The sequence below is a fragment of the Cnephaeus nilssonii genome (genome assembly GCF_951640355.1).
Source record: "Cnephaeus nilssonii genome assembly, chromosome: 3".
NCBI lineage: Eukaryota > Metazoa > Chordata > Mammalia > Chiroptera > Vespertilionidae > Cnephaeus > Cnephaeus nilssonii.
In genome coordinates this window covers 71,393,314-71,403,014 of record NC_137074.1, presented here as the reverse complement: position 1 = coordinate 71,403,014, position 9,701 = coordinate 71,393,314, and positions in this window count along the sequence as shown.

The following is a 9,701-nucleotide window of genomic DNA, read 5'->3' as shown; positions in this document are numbered from 1 at the left end:
CCCTCCCAACTTCTACCCACTACACACACCACATTCCAAAGAAAAGAATAGAAGATAGTGGATTAAAAGAGGAATATCGATGAGAACAGGGAGGTAATATGGCACAGCAAAAGGACACAGGCTTTGGGAATAGGCCAGACTTTCTCTAAATCTTGATTTCGCCACTGACTAGTCAGATGGTCTTAACTTCTTCAATCTTCTAATCTATAAAATGGCTATGACAATTAAATTCATTGTCTGGAGTTGCAGTGAGAACTCAATCAAATAGCAGCAAAAAGAGGAAACAAAATGTGTTCTACATAGAGAATGTTGCCCTGAAGAATAATCTTCATTCCCAGAAAGCAGGACTGAGATGTTGAAATGTCCTCGGATGACTAGAGATTATTTGCCAGCTCTCGCTATGAGAAAGTATTATCGTTTTACCTTAAATTCAACCTTGTGTATTTTATGCTTCATTCAACTCCACAGTAAATTCAGTTAAAATTTTATTTACAGGATATTCTCTTTTGCTGCAAGTCTAAGTAAAGAACACCAAAATGATGTTGATAAATGTATACTGGATACCTAAATTCCAATATGCCAGTCTAAAAAAACAATTCTTGATTATGCCAGCCTACTTCCCTCCTTACTAGCAAACTTGAACATGTCTGTTTAGGAAGCTCTTTGCATGACTGATGATTCCCCCTTCAAAAAAAAAAGCCATTACTAGTACAGACAAGACTAGGAGTAAAGAGAGAGGAGCACCTGTTCAGATAGGGCTAGCAAGAGATGGTTCATTAAGCCTTTGCTTTCCCAGGATGAACAAATCTGGGCAATAAGTCCTTGGAGGGCAGGGCTGATGTCCACTCCTCTGAGTACAGGACCCACTAAAATAGTTTGTGGATTGTGCACATTCCTCCAAGTTGTACTAATCCTCTTACAAAGACCAACAAGACCCCTCTCCATTTTTTGGTTCAAAAAGACTTATTGAGAACTTGCTATATCCCCGGCCACACACTAAAGCCTGAGGATACAAAGATGAGATGACACTGCATTCGTCTGCAAGGGCTGCCACAATGAAGCAGCACAGACTGGGTGGTTGCAACCACAAAAACTTATTTTCTCACAGCTCTGGAAGTTAGACATTCAAGATTAAGGTGTCTTCAGGTTGGCTCCCTAAGGGCATGAGGGAAGGATCTGCTCTAGGCCTCTCTCCTTGGCTTCTCTCTGTGTCTTCGCATGATCTTCGCTCTGTGTGTGTCTGTGTCCAAATTTTCTCTTTTATTGGATTAGAGCCCACCCTAATGACCCTATTTTAACCTAGTTCCCCTCTGTAAACACCCTACCTATCTTCAAATATGGCCACATTTTTCACATTAGTACTTTAGCAGAATAATTTTGGTAGGGATACAATTCAACCCACAATAAACACATATCCTATTTCAGAAAACTCATACTTGATTGTTCACTCAGATGCCCGTCCATGAAGGCCTAGGAAGGTGAAAATATTGTTGGTATCCAGCACCTGCCTGACAGAGTCCTACTTCTCAGCCCCTCTTTTTTATATTTAAACTAGAGGCCTGGTGCATGAAATTCGAGCACTCAGGGGTGAGGTTCCTTAGCTTGCGCCCTCTCACAGTCTGGGAGTCATGGCTGCACTCGCCAGCCATGAGCCTGGCTTCTGGCTGAGCAGCGCTCCCCCTGAGGGAGCGCACTGACCACCAGGGGGCAGCTCCTGTGTTGAGCGGGATCAGACCAAAACCAGCTCTCCAACATCCCCCGAGGGGTTCCAGATTGCGAGAGGGTGCAGGCCAGGCTGAGGGAACCCACCGGTGCACAATCAGGGTTGGGGAGGGATGCAAGAGGTTGGCCAGCCAGGGAGGGATTGTGGGAGGGCTCCAGGGAGTGTCTGGCCCATCTCACTCAGTCCCGATCAGCTGGACCCTAGCAGCAAACTAACCTACCTGTCAGAGCATCTGCCCCCTGGTGGTCAGTGCATGTCATAGCAAGTGGTTGAGCAGCCTTAGCATATAATTAGCATATTATGTTTTGATTGGTTGAATGGATGACTGGATGACCGGACACTTAGCATATTAGGCTTTTATTATATAGGATTGCATTCACAGTAAGTTTTTTGTTACGGAAATTCTAAGCTCTGCTAACTAGCCCTTCTAGAGAGAATTAGAGAGGCACTCTATATTTTCAAAATCTTTGTGGAACTAAAAATCATTGTGGCTAGAACTTGTAATTCCTATCTGTATTGGATATCCACAGCCCAGACTTGGATAACAGAAAATTCACATGTATAAGCAAAATTTTTCCTTAAATAATAAGGCTATAAACCAAAGGCATACACATCTTAAAACAAACTGCTCTTAGTTTGCTAATTCAATTAATATTTACACGATGTTATTAAGTTACCATTTAGCTACTAAAAAACACTCCATTCGTAGAGAATTTCATTTCAGCCAAATCATAAAGTTTACTCACTTGCTGCAGATCACTTGCTCATAGAGTTTTGGGTCAATTTCTGTTTCTGCATGAGCAAAGTCAAAAGAGTAATGGAGGAAAACCTGGAATTTGAGGGAGAAGGTCAGCCCGCTCTTTCACTTGAATAAACACATGCATTAAAGAGAAACTTAAGTTCTATTTATTTTTCATTACAAAGAATAACAAAGCCTTTTTAATGTTTTATTCATAAAACCTAAAGTTTGAACTGCTCTTCTAGACACAAAATGTATTTAGCTGGTTGCAGATTATATTCTCTGGTCATCTTGTTATATTCAACATGTCACAAGCAAAACTCTAACTCACCAACTTTCCTTTTCACCACCAGATTCATATTCTTCTCTTAAGTCTCCTGCGTGGGTTAAGAGCATAAAGATATTCCCAGTTGCCCAAAGGACATATCTTGGGACCATCTTTCTTCTTTGCTCTCCTTTACTTTCCATATTTACTCAATTCCCAAATTCTTGTGATATTACCACACACGTTCAACTTTTTTGGCTTGCTACTATATACCAGGCACTGAGCTAAGCATTGGGGAAATAAAGACGTACAACAAATGGTGCCTTTTATGGAGTTGCTAATAACAGAGTTGGGAAGGAAAGTTAATTATCACCTACACTAATAGGGGCCATGATAGAACTCAGAAGCAATATTCTTGAAGAGAGTTTTAGAGAAAAAAGGAATTAAATAAGGGACAGGTAGGGGCAGAGGAAGGAGGTAGGTAGCAGTGCGGAGGTGTAATTTGAAGGTGCTGCAGCCTTCCTATTGTAATGTCATTAGAAAGGCTACAGCAGAGTCTGTGGTGGACTGGTAGGAGATCAAGTTGCACAATAAAGCAGAGAATAGATCTTAGAATATTTTGTGTTTTAAATTATGGGTGGTCCATTAAAGGTTGTAAGTAGTGACACAATCAGGTTTCTTTCCTAGATAGCCTGTTCTTTCTGTATTTGTTAAGTTAGATGGAATGTGTAAATGCAGGTATGCTGATGGAAGAAATCAGATATAAACTATTATGTAAATGTGGGAGAGAATTATTTCTTAAACTGTTGTCTCCCTTCTCCCCAAACATCAGCTATAAATAAGAGTGAAATAGTGTAAACGTTTTATTAAAAATCAGAACATCAATGCATAAGACTGGATGTGCAATGGCTATTCCGATTAGGAAATTATATTGGTTATCAAAATATCCATAAAGAAACCATACTGAACAACACTTGTAATATAGTGTAATTGCTAAGATATGAACTTTGGTATAAACCAGATCATAGTCTAAATTTTTAGTGGTGCAAACTTCAGCAGGTTACAGAACCTCACTAAACCACAGTTTATTCATCAAGCAAATAAGATTAATAATCACATCAGCCCATTAGAATGATTGTGAGGAATAAATGGACTAATGCATATTCTTAGCACAGCACCACACAGTAAGCAACCAATAAAGAGCAGCTATCTTTATAGCAGTGTAGGCTTGTTTGCTTCTACAATAAATCTGCAGTGAACTGAAGGAGAGAGACCTACTTGGGACATCTGGGTCTATTTTTATTAGTTATTTAACTTTACATAAGCTATTTAATATCTCTGACTTTTTATTTCCTCCAATGAATGGAGACAACATTCTTGTTCTTATTAATATAAGGTCATTTTTATATGAAATAGCGCACGTGAACGTAGCTTGAATAGTCTAAAGTAATGCATACATATGAGAAATTATGGTCTGGCCTTGGACGGTTCACTTTGGGCAGCTCTGGCCACAGGGAGATGATGAGCTGCAACACAGAAACTGTGCCAAAGAGCAGTGGACTCAGGGGAGGGGCCTGGACTCCAGCCCTAGGATTGCACTGGCCTGGGACTCTGAGCCAGTCACATAACTACTTAAAGCCTCCACTTCCTCATCCACAATACACCCCCTAAACCATCTTACTGCAACCCCAACAGTCTGATTGCCTTCTTCACTAAGACAACTTGAAATGTTCAGTATTCCACATTCTTCTCTAGGCCAACAAACTGCACTGAAATGAAGCAAAGATAGGATTTACCATGGGTCAAGAATCTTTTAACCCAGAGTCAATGCAATCTCACACGATTTAATTTTTCACATGCTTTAATCTGTGATGACATTCAGAAATGAGCAGATTAAATACAATTAGCCCACCAGAACACAGTTATCAGGCTTCAACCTGAAATGGATTTATACAGCACCTTTTGATGAAAGGGGGGACCTGTGGAAAGAGTCTGGTCTGAACCAGAGAAAGAGTAGCTGGTAATAAAACTCAGCACAGAAAAATAAACAAGGGGTGCACTATCTATTTCTTAGTATTTTCCAAACAAATATAAAATAGTTATTTGCTATTATCCCCTGCCATACAAGTTTTATCTCCCTGCAATATAATGGTTTTTTCCATAAGCAATATAATCAGAAAGGTTAAAAAGAGAAAGGCTAAGGGTATATAATGTTATGAGGAAATTATGTCTCTGGATGAAATCAGTAGACACCAAATTTTCCCATTATGTTCTGAGGTTCAAGGGCCTGAACTGTAAACCCAGTGGCAAACTGCATAAGATGTTATCGCTATTGATGATGAGGTTTATTCTGAGTTGTTTCTCTGGATGAAAATCATTGTCCCCAAAAGAACAAATGGCAAAACCGTTCATTTAAAATAGATTTCCTCATCCTTAGCACTATTGCATGTTGAAACAAATAAATCTTTGTTGTGAGAGGTTGCTCTATGTCTTATAAGATATTTGGTAGCATCCCTCACTTCCACCCAGGAGGTGCCAGAAGTACTCATCCACCCCAGTCATGCCAATCATTGTTTATAGACATTTCCCACTATACTACCCCCAGGAAGACAAAATTTGCTTCCATTTGTGAACCACTGGTTTAAAGAAAGCCTATATATACTACCCTCGTTCCAAATCTGTATTGCCCCATCTGTCATTATCACATTGAGAGCATCCTTTATCTGTCATAATATGAAACAAGACAGCTATCAGTGAGGAAAGAAATTGTTCAATATGGACTCCTTCTCAGGAGGAAAGACCAAATGACAATTCACCAGGGCAATAGCCAAGAAATGATGCATTCCACAAATTGTCTTTCACAAAACATTGGCTGAGATTCTCAAGCACTCCATAGAGGATATGGAAAAAGGGGGCTTGGTGCTCAAAGGTGTGTCTGAGTGTGTGTGTGTGTGTTCATCTATATATCCCATTTCAATATATGGAACTTAGAGGGCTCTTTTTTTTTTTCAATGGTCTCTTATTATATGTTTTCTCTATATGTCTCTTTAACTTTTTCCCAAAAAAAATTCTTCAGAGCTAAATTTTGTGATCAAAAACATTCTGGAAGTAAACACAGGAAACCGTTTGAACATTTGCCTCAATTGTATTCTCTACCATGCTGTCTGAACATTTTATAACTGGCATGAATTTGTTTTCTAATTGAAAGAACTAGTTATCAAAATAAATTTAAATTATGATCTGCCACCGATCATGTATGGGATAATATCGTTTTAAATTAGAAGGCAGCTGCCAACACTGATTCCCCTATAAAGAAAACAGCAATTATTTGGGTCTGTGATTTGAAAGTCCTTATATTCTTCCTTAACCTTTTGCACTCGGATGTCGTGTGTGACTTGACACGGTTAGCATCGGTAGCAGCTCATATGTCGAGCCACACTCGACATGTAGTTTCACCGCGGGGGGGGGGGGGACGGAAGAAGGGGGATTTTTGTCTATTTTTCCAGTATCTTTTCTTGTTTTCATCAGCATGAAAGGACAAGTAAAATGTAAATGCCATCTCAACTGATGCCACCACCTAAGCTTATCTTTTGCATAGGCAGCAATCTTGAGTAGGAGGGTCCAAGGCATGAGTCATTGCATCATGCCTTTTTGAGCTTGCATCATCTTCCCTTGGTAAAGAACCTTCCTTATCTTTTCGTCTCCTAGGTTTGTTTAGGTTTCTATTAGCATATCACAGATGTTGTCATGACACAGGGTTTAGTTGGATGATTGGTTTGCCCCCTAGCAGTCGCACGTTCTGAGTGAATTTCCTTTCCTCAGGATGGATAAGTTTTCCAAAGACATAGAAAGCAGCGATGATGAATTTTACTTCAAAAACGAAGAAAAAAGTGAAAAATGTAATAGTGACGAAAGTGAGTTCTCCGAGGATGCGAGTGGAGATGATGAACAAATCGCTGGTCCTAGTGGAACTACAGAAAGGAAAAAGTCCCTTGCTTTGCCCAAAGATCTGGCTGAAAGTACCGACAGTGACAGTGACATTGAATTCATAAAGGCAAAACGAAGACGCACAATTGTTTATTCGAGTGAGAGTGATGGAGATATAGGTGATATCATTGAGAATTTGGGTATAAGACCCAGTGAAAGTTATGTTTCTAGGGGAAAACAGGAAAAAGAAAAGTGGACATCTACATCTGTGAATGACAAAGAGCCTAGCAGAATCCCTTTCTCCACTGGTCAGTTACATGTTGGACCTCAAGTTCCTTCTGGATGTGCCACACCACTAGACTTTTTTCAGTTGTTTTTTACTGAGACGTTGATAAAAAACATAACGGATGAGACAAATGGGTATGCTAGGCATAAAATTAGCCAGAAAGAACTATCCCAGCGATCCACTTGGAATAATTGGAAAGATGTGACGATAGAGGAAATGAAGGCTTTTCTTGGTGTAATACTAAATATGGGTGTATTGAATCACCTCAACTTGCAGAGTTATTGGTCCATGGATTTTGAGTCTCATATACCATTTGTTCTATCTGTTTTCAAAAGAGAAAGGTTCTTGCAAATATTTTGGATGTTACACTTGAAAAATGACCAAAAGTCAAGTAAAGATTTGAGAACAAGAACCGAGAAGGTAAACTGCTTCTTGTCATACCTTGAAATGAAATTTAGGGAGAGATTCTGTCCTGGAAGAGAGATTGCTGTTGATGAGGCTGTTGTTGGTTTCAAGGGAAAGATACACTTCATCACATATAATCCTAAAAAGCCAACAAAATGGGGTATTCGTTTATATGTCCTCTCAGATTCAAAATGTGGTTACGTACATTCATTTGTCCCTTATTATGAAAGAATAACATCTGAAACGTTGGTGAGACCTGATCTCCCTTTTACTAGCAGAATAGTTTAGAGCTTCATGAAAGATTGAAGAACTCAGTACCTGGTTCTCAAGGTTATCATTTCTTCACTGACAGGTATTACACTAGTGTCACTCTTGCAAAGGAATTGTTCAAGGAAAAAACACACTTGACAGGGACAATAATGCTCAATAGGAAAGATAATCCACCTGTTATCAAACATCCAAAGCTAATGAAAGGAGAGATAGTGGCTTTCAGGGATGAAAATGTAATGCTTCTTGCGTGGAAAGACAAGAGGATAGTCACAATGCTCAGTACATGGGACACTTCAGAGTCTGAGTCTGTGGAAAGGAGAGTGCGTGGTGGTGGGAAGGAAATAGTTCTCAAACCCAAGGTCGTGACCAACTATACAAAGTTTATGGGGGGTGTTGATATAGCTGATCACTACACAGGCACATACTGTTTTATGAGGAAGACTCTAAAATGGTGGCGTAAATTGTTTTTCTGGGGGCTTGAGGTCAGTGTTGTAAATTCCTATATATTGTACAAAGAATGCCAAAAAAGAAAAAATGAAAAACCGATAACGCATGTGAAATTTATTAGGAAACTAGTACATGATCTTGTTGGAGAATTCAGAGATGGTACATTAACTTCCAGGGGTAGATTATTATCCACTAACTTAGAGCAACGTTTAGATGGAAAGCTCCATATAATCACACCTCACCCTAACAAAAAACACAAAGATTGTGTTGTTTGTTCTAACAGAAAAATCAAAGGAGGAAGAAGAGAGACGATTTATATTTGTGAAACATGTGAATGTAAACCAGGTCTTCATGTGGGTGAATGTTTCAAAAAATATCACACCATGAAAAATTATAGAGATTAAAATTACTCTTTGAATGTATCAATAATTTGAAATATTAAAAAATCCAAATAAATAAGTTTGTATGAAAAGAAACTCCAGTTTTTTATTCTACTGCCGCACTTTGTAAAATCTGGGGTATTTAAAAAATTAAATCCCGAGTAGAATAAAGGAATCGAGAAAAAAGCAAGCGAGTGCAAAGGGTTAATGACAGTAAAGTTACCACTTCATGTAGAATAAATGATGCAGAGAAATATCAGCTGAACTTGAGACTGTTGCATAAAATAGAGACCCTGGTCCCTAAATGGATAGGGTAATTCTGAAGAACCCATTGAGTAGCCCATTACTATTACACATAACAGGATCAGTAAGGCTCTGCAAAGTCTGGCTATAAAGAAGCCTGTTTGGTTTCATTTAAATTGTTAATAGCCCACAGAGTTAAGGATAAACACACTTAGAAAGCACTAATGTGGAAAAGATAAAGCCCAATAAGATTTTTCAATAAATAACAAGAATTTTATTAAAGAAAATTAAGTAATGTTAAATAGAGAGAGAGAGAGAGAGAGAGAGAGAGAGAGAGAGAGAGAGAGGTGATAGATAGATGATAGATAGATAGATAGATAGATAGATAGATAGATAGATGACAGATAGTTCTATCAGCAATGACACTTCAAACTGTTTAAACATTCATCAGCCTGAACACAACAGCCTAACTTAACTAGCATGTTAAAGTCACACCCACCAGCTGATTTTATAACTCTGATAACTGAAAGGCATTTCTATTATCATGAAGATTTTTTTGTTACTGTAATCATTTTGAAACTAGTTTACAATAATATTTACCTTGGTTTAATGAATGACCCTGGCATGTTTAAATTATTTTTTTTAAAGTTAATCTTCACCTGAGGATATTTTTTCCATTGATTTTCAGAGTGGAAGGGAGGGAAGAGACAGAGAGAAAGAAACATCAATGTGAGATAAACACATAGATTTGTTGCTCCTGCCGGTGCCCCAACTGGGGCTGGGGATTGAGCCTGCAACTGAGGTATGTGCCCTTGACTGGAATTGAACCCATGACACTTCAGTAGGAGGGCTGACACTCTCACCACTGAGCAAAACCAGCCAGGGTGAAATATATATTTTTATATACTAGAGGCCGATAACGCATGTGAAATTTATTAGGAAACTAGTACATGATCTTGTTGGAGAATTCAGAGATGGTACACTAACTGTTGCACAAAGATTCATGCAATAGACCT